Source organism: Mirounga angustirostris, unplaced genomic scaffold (genome assembly GCF_029215605.1).
Source record: "Mirounga angustirostris isolate CCGP_5_RB_7025 unplaced genomic scaffold, mMirAng1.0.hap1 SCAF_1, whole genome shotgun sequence".
In the NCBI taxonomy this organism is placed as follows: domain Eukaryota; kingdom Metazoa; phylum Chordata; class Mammalia; order Carnivora; family Phocidae; genus Mirounga; species Mirounga angustirostris.
This window is the reverse complement of record NW_026991709.1, coordinates 50290877-50304771: the sequence shown is the minus strand read 5'-3', so window position 1 is coordinate 50304771 and position 13895 is coordinate 50290877. Positions and strand designations below refer to the sequence as shown.

The 13895-nt window shown below is 35.9% G+C and overlaps 1 pseudogene; it reads left to right on the top strand.

The window, feature by feature from the left end:
- Window positions 1-4824: 4824 nt before the first annotated feature.
- Window positions 4825-5215, top strand: LOC123834770 (large ribosomal subunit protein eL31-like; annotated as a pseudogene).
- Window positions 5216-13895: the final 8680 nt, after the last annotated feature.

Below are 13895 nucleotides of genomic sequence, written 5' to 3'. Positions count from 1 at the left end.
AAGTTGGAAATGTGATCCATTCAAAGACGATTTTACCAGTTTATTTTTTTTTCTCTTTCCTCTCTTAGGTCTCCCCAAAGTATAGGCAGCTATTGCAGAGCTACCTGGCAGAACAGTATTGTAAGAGAGGAAAACATAACGTATGAGTTTCCCAGGCATCCCAGGGATGCCATAAAAAAGTACCACAAATTAGGTGGCTTAAAACAATTGAAATTTGTCTCACAGCTTTGAAAGCCAGAGTTCCAAAATCAACGTGTTTGTAGGTTCACATTTCCTCTAAGCCTGTATGGAAGAATCTTTTTTAATTTTTAATTTTGTTTATGTATTTATTTATTTATTGCCTCTTCTAGTTTCTGGTATTTGCAGGCAATCTTTGGTGTTTCATTGCTTGTAGATACATCACTCCAATCTCTGTCTCCATCATCACATGGCCATCTTCTTCCTATGAATCTCTGTCTTCAGAGACATGACATTCTCATCTCTGTGTATGTCTCTGTGTGTCTTCTCTTCTTATAAAGATTAAAAAAAAAAAGATTCCAGTCATATTGAATTTTTTTAAAAGATTTTATTTATTTATTTGGGAGAGAGAAATGAGGGGAAGCATGAGCAGGGGAGAGGGGCAGAGGGAAAAGCAGACTCCCTGCTGAGCAGGGAGCCCGGTGCAGGGTTTGATCCCAGGACCCTGGGATCATTACCTGAGCCGAAGGCAGACGCTTAACCTACTGGGCCACCCAGGTGCCCCTCCAGTCATATTGGATTAAGAGCCCACCTGACTCCAATAGGAAATCATCTAACTTAGATATTTATCACATCTACAAGGACCCTATTTCCAAATAAGGTCAATTAACAAGTACCTGGGGTTAGGACTTTAACATATTTTTGTGGAAAGAAACAGTTCAGCCCACAATAGTCAGAAACCTCATTTTTCTGAAGAAAATAAATAGTAAATGGGGCTTGTTTAAGCTGAAGACTGTGGAGAGACTCCTGGAGAGGAAACAGAGAAAGTGGGTACCCTAATTCCATGTATGAATAAGAACAAGTTTGAGTTCACTCATGGGCTCATATACAGAACAACAACAACAAAAAGGCAAGCAACATAAAGTCTTTGAGAACTACACATTTAGCCATGGCCCAGGTCTCAGATTAATCTCTGACTGGTGTGTGCATGGGACAAATCCAAAGAAGCATAAGCTTTGAAAAATGAACTAGAAATTGTATTGCCAGTGCTTATTTCCTGAAACTAACACAGATGATTGCCCAATAAAACACACAACAAAACAAAACAAACACCTAACATTCTCCTGAGGAGAGGCTCTGCCCAACACAACATTCAAAACAAAACTTACAGGGTATGATCCAAAATACCCAACACACAAAGAGCTACAGATATCTGACCAACACTTAAGGGAAACACAATCAGTTGCTGAACCTGAGTAAATCTAGACAGTGTAATTATCAGACAAAATTTAAAGTGGCTATTATAAATATTCTTCACTAAATTAATAAAAGAAGTTCTCAGAATAGAAATAGAAACTAAATAAGAAAAAAATGTAGGGGCACCTGTGTGACTCAGTCAGTTAAGCTTCTGCCTTCGGCTCAGGGCATGATCCCAGTGTCCTGGAATTGAGCCTTGTAATCCCGCTCCCTGTTCAGTAGGGAGTCTGCTTCTCCCTCTCCTTCTGCCTTCTCCCCCCAACCCCGCTTGTGCTCTCTGGCTCTCTCACTTTCTCTGTCAAATAAATAAATAAAATCTTTAAAAAAAAAGAAGAAGAAAATGGAAATGTTAGAATAAAAAATAAATATGTAAAAGTTTTAAAAAGTCACTTGTTGGACTGAAAAACAGAATGGAGATGAAAGTGAAAAGAATTACTGAACTTGAACATAGATCAATAGAATGTATTCAGTCTGAAAAAGGGAAAGAGAACAGTTTAAAAAAAAGTGAATAAAGCCTCAAAGACCTAGTGATAACATCAAAAGAACTACCATTAATGCTAATGAAGTATCAGAGAGAGAAGAGAAAGTTATTAGAACAGAAAAAAAATAGAAGCAATAATGGCCAAAATTTACCAAATTTGGTTGAGAAACGTATACTTAGAGATTCAAGAAATTCAGTGAACTCCAAAGTGGAGGAACTTTAGAAACAAAATCAAGAAATACACATGCATATACACACACATACAGACATAGCACAAATAAAACTGCTGAGTTTCAAAACTTGAGAAAAAGTCGTCTAGTGAAAATAACACATCATATACAGGACGATTCAAATCACTTCAGATCGTGCATCAAATATATGGAGACCACTGATAGTAACAAATCTTTAAAATTTTAATGGAAAACAGCTTTCCAACTAAAATGCTATATCCTGAGAAAATATCTTTCAGGATGAAGGCAAAAATAAAGATATTTTCAAATGATGATAAAAACTGAAAGATTTCACAAACAGAAGACCTGCTCTCCAAGTACTTCTAAAGGAAGTTCTTTGGCCTACAAGGAGATAATACCAGAGAGAAACATGGATCAATAGGAATTAGAGACCATAACTAGAGAAATACTAAACAGCTGATATTTTTCTATTTAAGTGATACATATACGCACATATAAAATCTTGAGGTGAGGTATACAATGTATGCATATGTAACAAATAGCATAACTATACATAGAAGTTGTAGGGAGGAGGAAAGAATCTACATGGTTGCAAACCTTTCATATTTTAATAGCAATAGCATAAGAAGCAGACTGGGAAAGTTTGATATGTATATTGTAATGCCTGGAGTAACTAGAGGCCATAAACCAATATGTAATTTAACATTATTCAAATAAACCAGAAGATGTCAGAAAAGATGGAACTGAGAAATAAAATAAGAGAGAACAATCAGAAAACAAATGATAAATAATTGAACCATGTCAGTAATTAACATATTACTAAATATTACTAAATATTACTAAATAGTAATTGTCAACTACTCCAGTTAAAAAGCAACATAACATTCAAAATGTCCAAGGTAAAATCCAACATTCATACTACAGCACAGATTGAATAGGAATTACTATATAGAAAAAGACACAACTTAAATATAAGACAATGATGAATCAAAAGTAAAGGAATAGAAAAAGATACAGAATGCAAACAGAAAACATACGTCTGGAATGACTTGTAAAATACAGATAAACAAGGCTTCCAAAAAAAAAACAACAAACTCATCAGAAAAGAGATAAAGAGGGACATAGAGTGATACAAGGAAAAAAAAAATATATATATATAATAGAAGCTCACCTGAATCAAAAATTGACAACATAGGGAAAGAAATTTAAAAAAATCTGCAGTTACAGTAGAAGATTGTAACATGTTGTGGAGCAGTAGAGAAAAACTTTTATGTTTTTGCACAGTTAGGGCTCTGTGACCAAACTCTACTGAAATTTGGAATTTTAGCTAAAAGAATAAGCCTTGGAAGATAATTTAAGACTAACTAGATAGACAACTCCAGAGAGATTTACCTCTATGGGTGCATGTGTTTATATTTCAAGTGGTGGTCAGAGCTATGACCACAAGAGACAACACTAGGTTATAAAGCTGGAGTTTATATGGGTTTACCCTGTTTTTCTAATTCATCACTTTGCTCATGCCTTTAAGTAAATGTGATTAATAGCAAAGAGACCCTTACCTACTCTACTTAAAGTGGCTGCTAAAAATGGAAATGTTTTTATTTTCTATTTGCAATAAATATTTTAGTATAACTTCAGAAGTAATGTAACATCATTAGGTCAAACAATGAGGATGGTAATTATCAATGAAGTGTGAGATACTAAAAAATGGACAAAAGATTTTACTGCAGTACAAATACAGAACAGATATTTAATAATAAAAATTTGTTAAGGGTAGCCTGGGTGGCTCAGTCGTTAAGCATCTGCCTTCAGCTCAGGTCATGATCTCAGGGTCCTGGGATGGAGCCCCATGTGGGGCTCTCTGCTGAGCAGGGAGCCTGCGTCTCCCTCTCCTACTCCCCCTGCTTCCTGCTTGTTTTCCCTCTCTTGCTGTCTCTCTCTGTCAAATAAATAAACAAAATCTTTTAACAAATTAAATAAATAAATAAAAATTTGTTAAAAAGGAGGAATCTAAAGAAATTTTTGGATTCATTTAGTAACTAAAAAGATGATGCATGTGCTTGGTGTACATATATTTATTATTTGCTTATGAACAAAGACTATTTTCTATGAATCATTAAGAGGATGCTAAACAAATGGATTCAAGTCATATGATTACCGAAATGGAAGTCTGAGTAGCTGAAGTTTACAAGGACTACCATAAGAATGGGGAATATTAATAGGAGCCTGAATGCCTAGAGATATTTAGAACATTGACCAAAGATATTTTAAAAATCTTTGAATTAGGGGCACCTGAGTGGCTCAGTCATTAAGCATCTGCCTTCAGCTCAAGTCATGATCCCAGGATCCTGGGATCAAACCCCACATCTGGCTTCCTCCTTGGCAGGAAGCCTGCTTCTCCCTCTCCCACTCCCCTTGCTTGTGGTCCTTCTCTCACTGTGTCTTTCTCTGTAAAATAAAAAAATAAAATATTTTTAAAAATCTTTGAATTAGCCTATATTCTTCCTTAGTCCTTGGTAGGCTCCATCTGCATCTTATATTGCATACTAAATACAAAGTTTCTATCATAGGATTAGATTTCTGGGAAAGTCAGTCATTTAAAATATTGCCATAAATGAAAAAATAAGCAAAAGAAACCTCTTATGAGTCATGAAAATGAAATGTACAAGCACTGCTATTTTGAACCATAGGAGACTTTTCCAATCAGGGTCCAGCAGAATGGCTCCTGCGAAGAAGGGTGGCGAGAATAAGGGCCATTCTGCCATCAACGAAGTAGTGACCAGAGAATACACCATCAACATTCACAAGCACATCCATGGAATGGGTTTCAAGAAGTGTGCCTCTTGGGCCCTCAAAGAGACCCGGAAATTTGCCATGAAGGAGATGAGAACTCAAATGTGCACATTGACACCAGGCTCAACAAAACTGTCTGGGCCAAAGGAATAAGGAATGTTCCATGTTGTATCCATGTGTGGTTGTCCAGAAAACATAATGAGGATGAAGATCACCAAACAAGCTCTACATGTTGGTTGCCTATGTACCTGTCACCCCTTTCAAAAATCTAAAGACAGTTAATGTGGATGATAACTATTTGCTGATTGTCAAATAAAGGTATAAAACAAACAAACAAACAAAATAAACCATAGGAGAAACTTATAAATGAACTGCTACTAATTATAAACTTGTGTGTATATATTTAAAGCCAACAAATTGAAAGGATGTTCAACTGAAGTGAAGAAATCAAATTATGGTCAGAAAGAATAAACAAACACACTTTGCTATCAGAAGACATTTATAATTAGTATAAAAAGAACTATTACCCAACAAAAGCCTCTGAAGGTATCAAGTAGAAAGGACTTAAGAATATTCATTATGCTATGTTTAAGCATAAGTAATGAGGAGGTATATATATTTTAATATAAGATAGTATTATTTTGTTTTGTTGTTGTCTATCATCTGTCTCTTTAAGAGGCTTTTGGCTATAAGTAACAGAACAGGAGAGGGGTCTCATAGCACAGTACATAAGAGCTCCAATTTCCCAATTTGGCTGTTGGCCATTCTTGAGGCTCTTCTTCCTACACTGGCTTGATATTATAGGTAGAACATTATAGAAAAAGCAATGATAGGGCACCTAGGTGGCTCAGTCAGTTAAGCGTCTGCCTTGGGCTCAGATCATAATCTCAGGGTCTTGGGATCCAGCCCCGCATCCCGGTCCCTGCTCGGCAGAGAATCTGCTTGTCCCTCTGCCCCTCCCCTCACTCATGCTTGCTCATTCTCTCTCTCTCAAAAAAATTAATAAAACAATGACATATGCAATACTATGCACCAAAAGTCCTGTAGAAGAGAGTGTTTCTTTTTACATACCTCTTTTTATTGTCAGTCACTGCTAAGAAGAATGGAGCTATGAAATTTGACTATTAGATTTTTACTCTTAAGTCATATTAGTGAACAAACTAATTCTACCAACAGGAAAGAAGGAATTGGTTGTTATTCAGGTAACTAGAAAAGGCCTGCTATGTTATCAGAACATGAACTAATAATAAAGGTTGTTAAAGTACAACCATACTTTAAATTTTATGGTGAAATGAGACCAAAATGACCAAAAGAATCAAAACAAATCTTGGAATGAAAGTGTGGCCAGAGAGCATAATTCCAGATAAATAAAAATTTGGAAATCTCAGAGAGCTATCAAGATAATAGGAGGATTGGAACCATAGGAGTGTAAGAAAAAAAAGCAGATACACTTCTTAAAATTTATATAATTAATGTATCCACCATTTCCATTATTTAAAAACTGTTCCCTTGAGCGCTTACTTTATAAGCAGTACATATCCACAGCATTAGGTAGTTGATGATCAGTAATATATACATTGCTCCTGCTTCATTTTTGGCATTTCAGGAATAGAATCTAAATAAAGGTAAAGAAACAAACAAAATTAATTTATAAAATATAATAGATAATACAAACATAGTACCACAATGGACAGATGAAGAGCTGCTTTATATAATAATGACACTGAGAGCCTATCAGGAATGTGGCATACATGGTATCAGCTATTCAAAGAATCAGTGGGGAAAATGTCAAAAGATCAAATATAATCAAGAATGTGAAGGAGTAGAGGGGTGCCTGGATGGCTCAGTCAGTTAAGCCTCTCACTCTTGATTTCAGCTTAGGTCATGATCTCAGGGTTGTGAGATGGAGCCCTGTGTTGGGTTCTGCACTGGCATGAAACCTAACTTAAGATTCTCTCTCTCTCTCCCTCTGTGCCCCCCCCTCACACACACACAAAAGAGAATGGGAAGGAATAGAAAAAATGATAGAAGCAAATAACTGAATGAATTTAATGGCTACTGCACAATAATCAAGGACAATAGTGATCTATGAAGAAATTAGAGAGGTTGTAGAATCTAGATCATTAAGGACATAGATCATGAAAAGCAGTTTGGATCCTATCTTCACCCAATGAGTAGCTGGAAAATGATACAGATTTAATCTGGTAAACCAGAAAACAAGCATAGGATTCTAAGACACAGGACAAATTAGTATAGTAGTTAATATCTATACAAATTAAAGTTATTTTTTCTCTCCTTTTCCTTCTTCTTTTTCTCTGATTTCTTCTCATTTCCTTTTCTTTCAATTTCCTCTCCTTCACCACAATTTCCTTCTCTCTTCTTTTATTTTCCTTCTCTTCTGTTTTTGCTCCTCCTCCTCCTCTTCATTTTATTTTTCTTCCTTAGCAGGAGCAAGTCTAGGAACTTTATTAACCTGTGTATGAAATCTTGTTAGTGGATTGTGCCTTATGTGGTTATAGAAGTTGGGATTGTATGGGAGCATCATTAAAGAATGCTGATATATAGGGAAAAACTTAAGGAAGACACCTCATTACCTTATGGGAATGCATAGGAGAGAGGTCACTATACAATTTATATTCAAATTCTTCTTTACCAATCCTAGCTTCCTTTTCATATTTAAGAGAATCTTTAGAAATCAATTTGGGGATTTAAGCCAACATTGAGGTGTAGGAAACCTGACAGCATTCATTAATTAATCCAACAAAATGTATTTGTTCAGTACTCATGTCCTAGAGCCCATACCTAGAGTCTCTACCACTGAATTTGTTACTTAATTATCTATTGTCTGGAATCCTAGTAGTATATGTGTACATCTTCTCTACCGAGGAGGCCCCTACCTATCTGAGAACATTTATTTTGTAGCTTTTACTACATTCAATAACACCATAAAACATAGAAGAGTATTTGTTTCTGAATAGGTACTCAATAATTATTTTGGAGTCAAATAATTATACATCCATAGTCTATTATAAGTTCAATGTAATTAGGGACTAGGTCACATTAATCTTTACATAAAACATACAGTAGCTTATTACCAAGAAAAGATAAGGCATTCCATGTATTTCTTGAGTAAATGAACAGATGTATTAAGCTTTAAGTTTCAGCATTCAGGAAATATCAAATAAAACACATTGTCATAGTCATCAAATCATATAACAATCCATAGACACTTTTTTTTTTTGCATTTTTCTTTCCCCAGTTTTCTGAAAAACTCTGAAGAGTCAAACAAAAGTAAAACATTTGGTTGAATTTCAGAATTTACCTTAAAAAATGTGTCCAAGAACAGGAAGAATGTCTTCAAAGATTCCCACAAGTATAATCAGGGTATTGAGAGAGAGAGAAAATTCCAGCTGAAGCTGTCACTAGCAGTTAGTGGTAAGAATTTTTCCTCACCGTCCCCAAATTAGAGGGCTAAAGTGTGTGAAGAGTAGTATGGGGGACTCCCTGCATTGCATTAAAAGTTCACAAAAATTCATAAATAGGCTACTTACATGAGCCTATCATTCAAATGGTATGTAAAATTTGTATGGAGTATCTTCTGTTTAAAATGCATGATTAATTCTCAATTTAATATAGGTACCTGGTAATACAATTAGAATTACAGTTTCAGTATTTTCATCTCACATTTTAATGTGAAAATGAAATAATATATTGCTGTCAGTGAATTAAGTTATGGTAAGCAATTTGTTAGTAATAAATTTTGGTAATATATCCAAATGAGAATTCAGTTTTACAATTCACTTTTGCAGCATGATTGAGCCCATAATGAACCATTTGATTCACTTGACCATAGTTTTATTCAGTATCCAGACCTAAACTAAGCTATATACAATTGATTGAGTTGCTCATATTATAATACATAAATATTTAAGTGATCATTCAGATGATGCACAATTTTTCAAAACATTTTATCATACATTAATATGTACATATATACACATATATACATATACCTATACAAACACACACACCGAAGACTATGTGTTATGCTCTGGGCTATAGGGATTGCTAAATTAAGGCTCACAAACATTTTGGAATTCAGAATACAATACATTAGGGAAATTTCCCGAAAGTAGAACTGCATGTTCAATGTCTGGGTAGAGTGAGGATTGGGAAAAGCTGTCACCATACCAGTCTTCATTAAACCATTTTTCTCAAAACTGATGAGCATGGCCACCAAAATTTTTCAGTAGATCCACTATATCTAGGACTGCTAATCTCTTTCTTTTTTGTGAAGCAGGCAAAGCTATAGTCCTACTTATAAGCTTGCCATCACTTCTCTATAGGTATTTTCTGAGATGGGAGTTGGTAAATAATGTCAGTAAGTGTCAGTAATTATAAGAGAAACCCTTCAGTAAGCATCAAATGGAGTTGTTTTAACATTCAGTTGTTCTACCGCACACTGTCCAAAGTAAAGACTCTTCAGTCATAAAGAATATTTCATAGCTGAGAACATAGTCTATAATGTTAGAGATTGTGATAGTATAAGCAATATCCTTTTTAAATTTAATTCTCAATGTACAAACACACAGAGAAATCTTGCAAAGACACCTTGCTGTGAGCAGACATTCAAGGAGAATGCATAGTCAATGTGCCTTTAATTAGAAAACTAGATAGTAGACATTTCAACATGGGCATACACAAAATGTATTTATATTTTAGCTCTTCCTTTTGATATGGCTTTTTGCATTCATGCAAAACTTCAAGGTTTATAGAAAATTAGTATGTACCAATTGTTAGCAGATGTTAGAGATGGACAATGATAGGCTGAAGTGAGTCATATTCATTGAATGCCGTGTACTATTCATAGATTGCTTTAATGTGCATCACCAACATATACCCAATAGTGGTTTGCTAGGGCTGCCATAACAAAATACCACAGACTGAGTGGCAAGCAACTGAAATTTATTTTTCTCACAGTTCTGGAAGCTAGAACTCCAAGATCAAGGTGTCAGCAGATTTGATTTTCTCTAAGGCCTCACTCCTTGGTTTGCAGATGACTGCTTTCCCACTGTGTCCTCACATGATCTCTCCTTTCTGTGGATAAAACTTATCCCTGGTGTCTCTCTGTATATCTAAATTTCCTTTTCTTATAAGGACACACGTTAGATTGAATTAAGACATACCTGAAAGGCTTCCTTTTAACTTAATCACCTCGTTAAATTCTCTGTATCTAACTAAGTCACATTTTGAGGTATTGGGGTTTAGGGCTTCAACACAGGAAACTGGGGGGACAAAATTCAGCCTACAGCAGTAATGTAATAACTGCATATGAAATGGAATTCTTTATGATAGGACACTTGAGTTTATGTCTTTCTTATGCTCTTTAATTTTGCAATTATCAAATTGGCTTTGTATTCCATATTCCAATAAAACTATTTGGATGCATGAAGGATAATAATGTACTGAGATTTTACATATCTTCTGTTTCACAGAAGGGAAGCAGCCTCAGGTGAGAGATACTTACTCTAATTGTTTAATCGAGGCAAAGTGTCATGTTTAAAATAGAGAGGGAGGATTTTCGTTTCACAGATAGATAGATAAATAGCTATAAACAACTTACACGTGAATATAGGGAAAATTTGTATGAGATAAACATACTAGCTTCTAATCTCCATCTTCAGGTACCCTGCCAGAATTGGTATTGACCATGGTAGACTGAGCGCTTGTAGTCCACACTCTGAATTCCTGGTCAAGATCCTCTGGTCATGTCTCACCTCACTCTTTACCCATACCATCTGCTCTAGGTTGTCTGCTTCCCATTTTAGAGATTCTAATTGCTGGTCCCCAAGAAGTATTAAAATTGGCTTGTTAATCACTTGGATTTCTGCTTAACATTGCATCTCTCTTCTAACTCAAGACCAAGATATCTGTGCTCTCTGTTATTGTATTCTCTACCTGGAATCAACATTGCTCTTTAAACCATGGTGTGAAGGTGATCTTAAATCTCCTTTCATAGCAGAAATCTTATTCTGTCAACTTTTCTAACAATTTTTTTTCTGCTGAAACAAGATACTTCTTTTATGCTATTATATATATACAGTTATATATATATATATATATATATATATATATATAGTTAACAATGGCTCAGGATATTGTCCCTATATTGTTTTCTTTTAAAAGTCTTTACAAAATAAGCTGACCATATCATTATATTTTTAGAAAACAAACAAAAAATGAAAAACAAACACAAACAAAACAACCATATAAGCAAAAGCTCACAGCCCACTTGGAAAGTTACGGAAAATCTTGATAAGCCAAAAATTAGAGAGTCATCAGCATCTCAGATATTTCTCCCAAAGATTAAAGGTGTGCTAGTATAGAGCAAGGTGACATCTTTTTTATTTTTTAAGATTTTATTTATTTATTTGACAGAGAGACACAGCTAGAGAGGGAACACAAGCATGGGGAGTGGGAAAGGGAGAAGTAAGCACCCCGGCTGAGCAGGGAGCCCAATGCGGGGCTCGATCCCAGGACTCTGGGATCATGACCTGAGCCGAAGGCAGACGCTTGATGACTGAGCCACCCAGGCACCCCAAGGTGACATCTTTTCACAAAAAGCCGCAACCTAAAATTGTACATTAACCACATTTCCAATGGAGATCATCTTTTTCCTTGCATACATGAACTATAATAAATTCCAGAGTATAAAATGAAAGTGCCATAAAGTGTAGAATTATGAGAAAAATATTTTCTCTCACAGAACAACAGGAAAAATATTATTCATTTCCTATATCTGTGGGCAGGGGTACTCTGCTTTCAAATTGTATCTGTTCTCTGTCCTCATAAATCTAAGTTCTCTATCACTTATTTCAAATAACCTGAAGCAATGAATTATTTTATATGCTTTAAATTTCGTATTGAAGTATACGAATCAGGGTTTTTGTTTTCAAAGAACAAAAATATCCTTTAAATAGTTTCAAGAGGATATGAATTTATCAATTGCTATTAGAAGCTCATAGAATCTTTTTTTAATTTAAATTCAATTAGCCAACATATAGTACATCATTACTTTCAGATGTAGAGTTCAGTGATCATCAGTTGCATGTAACACCCAGTGCTCATCCCATCCCCTGCCCTCCCTAATGCCCATCACCCAGTTACCCCATCTCCCCACCCCCCCTCCCCTCCAGCAACCCGGAGGTTTCCCCAAGAAACTCACAGAGTCTTAAGGAATGCTTGAATACCAACCTTTAATGACTGATAGTCAGCAGCTTCAAGAAAATGATACCACAAGACTGTTCCAGTGGCAACATACTGACCCCAGCCAGTCCCGGGCACAGACACCACGGCTTGCCCTGTGTCTGCCGCCACTGGGCGCCATTGCTGGAACTTCTGCCGAATTGCCCTCGAAAACGGAGCATCATTGCAGCCACTCAGGACGTAATCATGAATTCTATGTGCTGCGCTTACTTCTCCACATGACCAATTTTCAGATTAAAACTGCACACATTGAGGGGCGCCTGGGTGGCTCAGTTGGTTAAGCGACTGCCTTTGGCTCAGGTCAGGATCCTGGAGTCCCGGGATCCAGTCCTGCATCGGGCTCCCTGCTCGGCAGGGAGTCTGCTTCTCCCTCTGACCCTCCCCCCTCTCATGTTCTCTCTTTCATTAAAAAAAAAAAAAAAAAAAAAAACTGCACACATTGATTCTGATTTGTGGAACCTAGGCCGAATCTATGTGCTCTGTAAGGAAAGGCAAATTTTTATATTTTTCTTTGGAAGAATTCTCAAATATATGAAAAAATATTCAGTCATGACAGGCAGCCAGAAAGAATGACAAATGTCTATTACATGGAGGTAATGTGGTTGGTATATTTAATTAATCCTTTCAAGCTGAGCTTTAATTTGGAACAGGGGAACCAAGTAGAATAATCAATCATTTTCAAGTAACCTAAAGAGACAAGAGAAAGAGGAATTACAATTAGTGTTCCCCATAGGTGTAGTAGGTAGGAAGCATATTTTTGGAAAGGAAAGGAAGAATGTTTTTTTTTCTAAATAATATAGTAATTTATTAATCCTTAGTCTCTCTTGCCTCGATTCCTAGAGAATAAATATTTTAATTAAAGATGGAAAAGGTAAGTTCTATCCTAGAGATTCCTCTAATAGTTCAGTTACAAAAGTGGGAATAGTTAATTGCCCCAACTCACAGAACTCTACTGTGTATGTTATTGAATATATCAGGTTTTATATTTTTACCCATTTGGAGTTAGTCAAGGTTGAAACCAGTTATACTGAATTGTACTATCAAGGAAAGGGATAGAGTGGGTAACTAAGGTAAAGAATGCTAAGTGCAAAAGGCACATGAACCTTGACTGTTTTTGGGGTGCCTGGGTGACTCAGTCAGTTAAACATCTGACTTCAGCTCAGGTCATGATCTCAGGGTCCTGGGACTGATCCCAGCTTCATCATTCAGTGGGGAGTCTGCTTCTCCCTCTCCTGCCCCTATCCCCACCTCTGCTCATGTACACACACACTCTCTCTCAAATAAAGAAAATCTTACGGGGGAAAAACAAAAAAACAAACCTTGACTGTTTTGTATCCATCTCTGTTACTCTGTGAAACATCACCTGGCATCTGACTGAGGTAGGCTTGTTTTATAAGTGTGGATAGACGTTTATAGGTTTGTATTTCTTTTTAAGAGTGATCTTGCTGGTTTGAACAAGATCTCAGATAAGTTTTCAGTTGCATTTTCTCCTGTAACAATTGCACTTTCTACTTTCTTTGCTGCTGCAATAGATATAAACTTGGTGATAATATGTAGTTAATGAATTCACTTCCTTAAGTTTTACTTTAAGGCTTATTTTTATTTTAAAACATGCATTTTTTACCAAAAAGGTTATGGTTAGTTTGGTGGAAGAGTAGTTAGGAAAGCATATTCCAATTAAAGTCAAAGAAGGTACACCTTCCTGGAGTTAAGAAGTCCACTCAAATTTC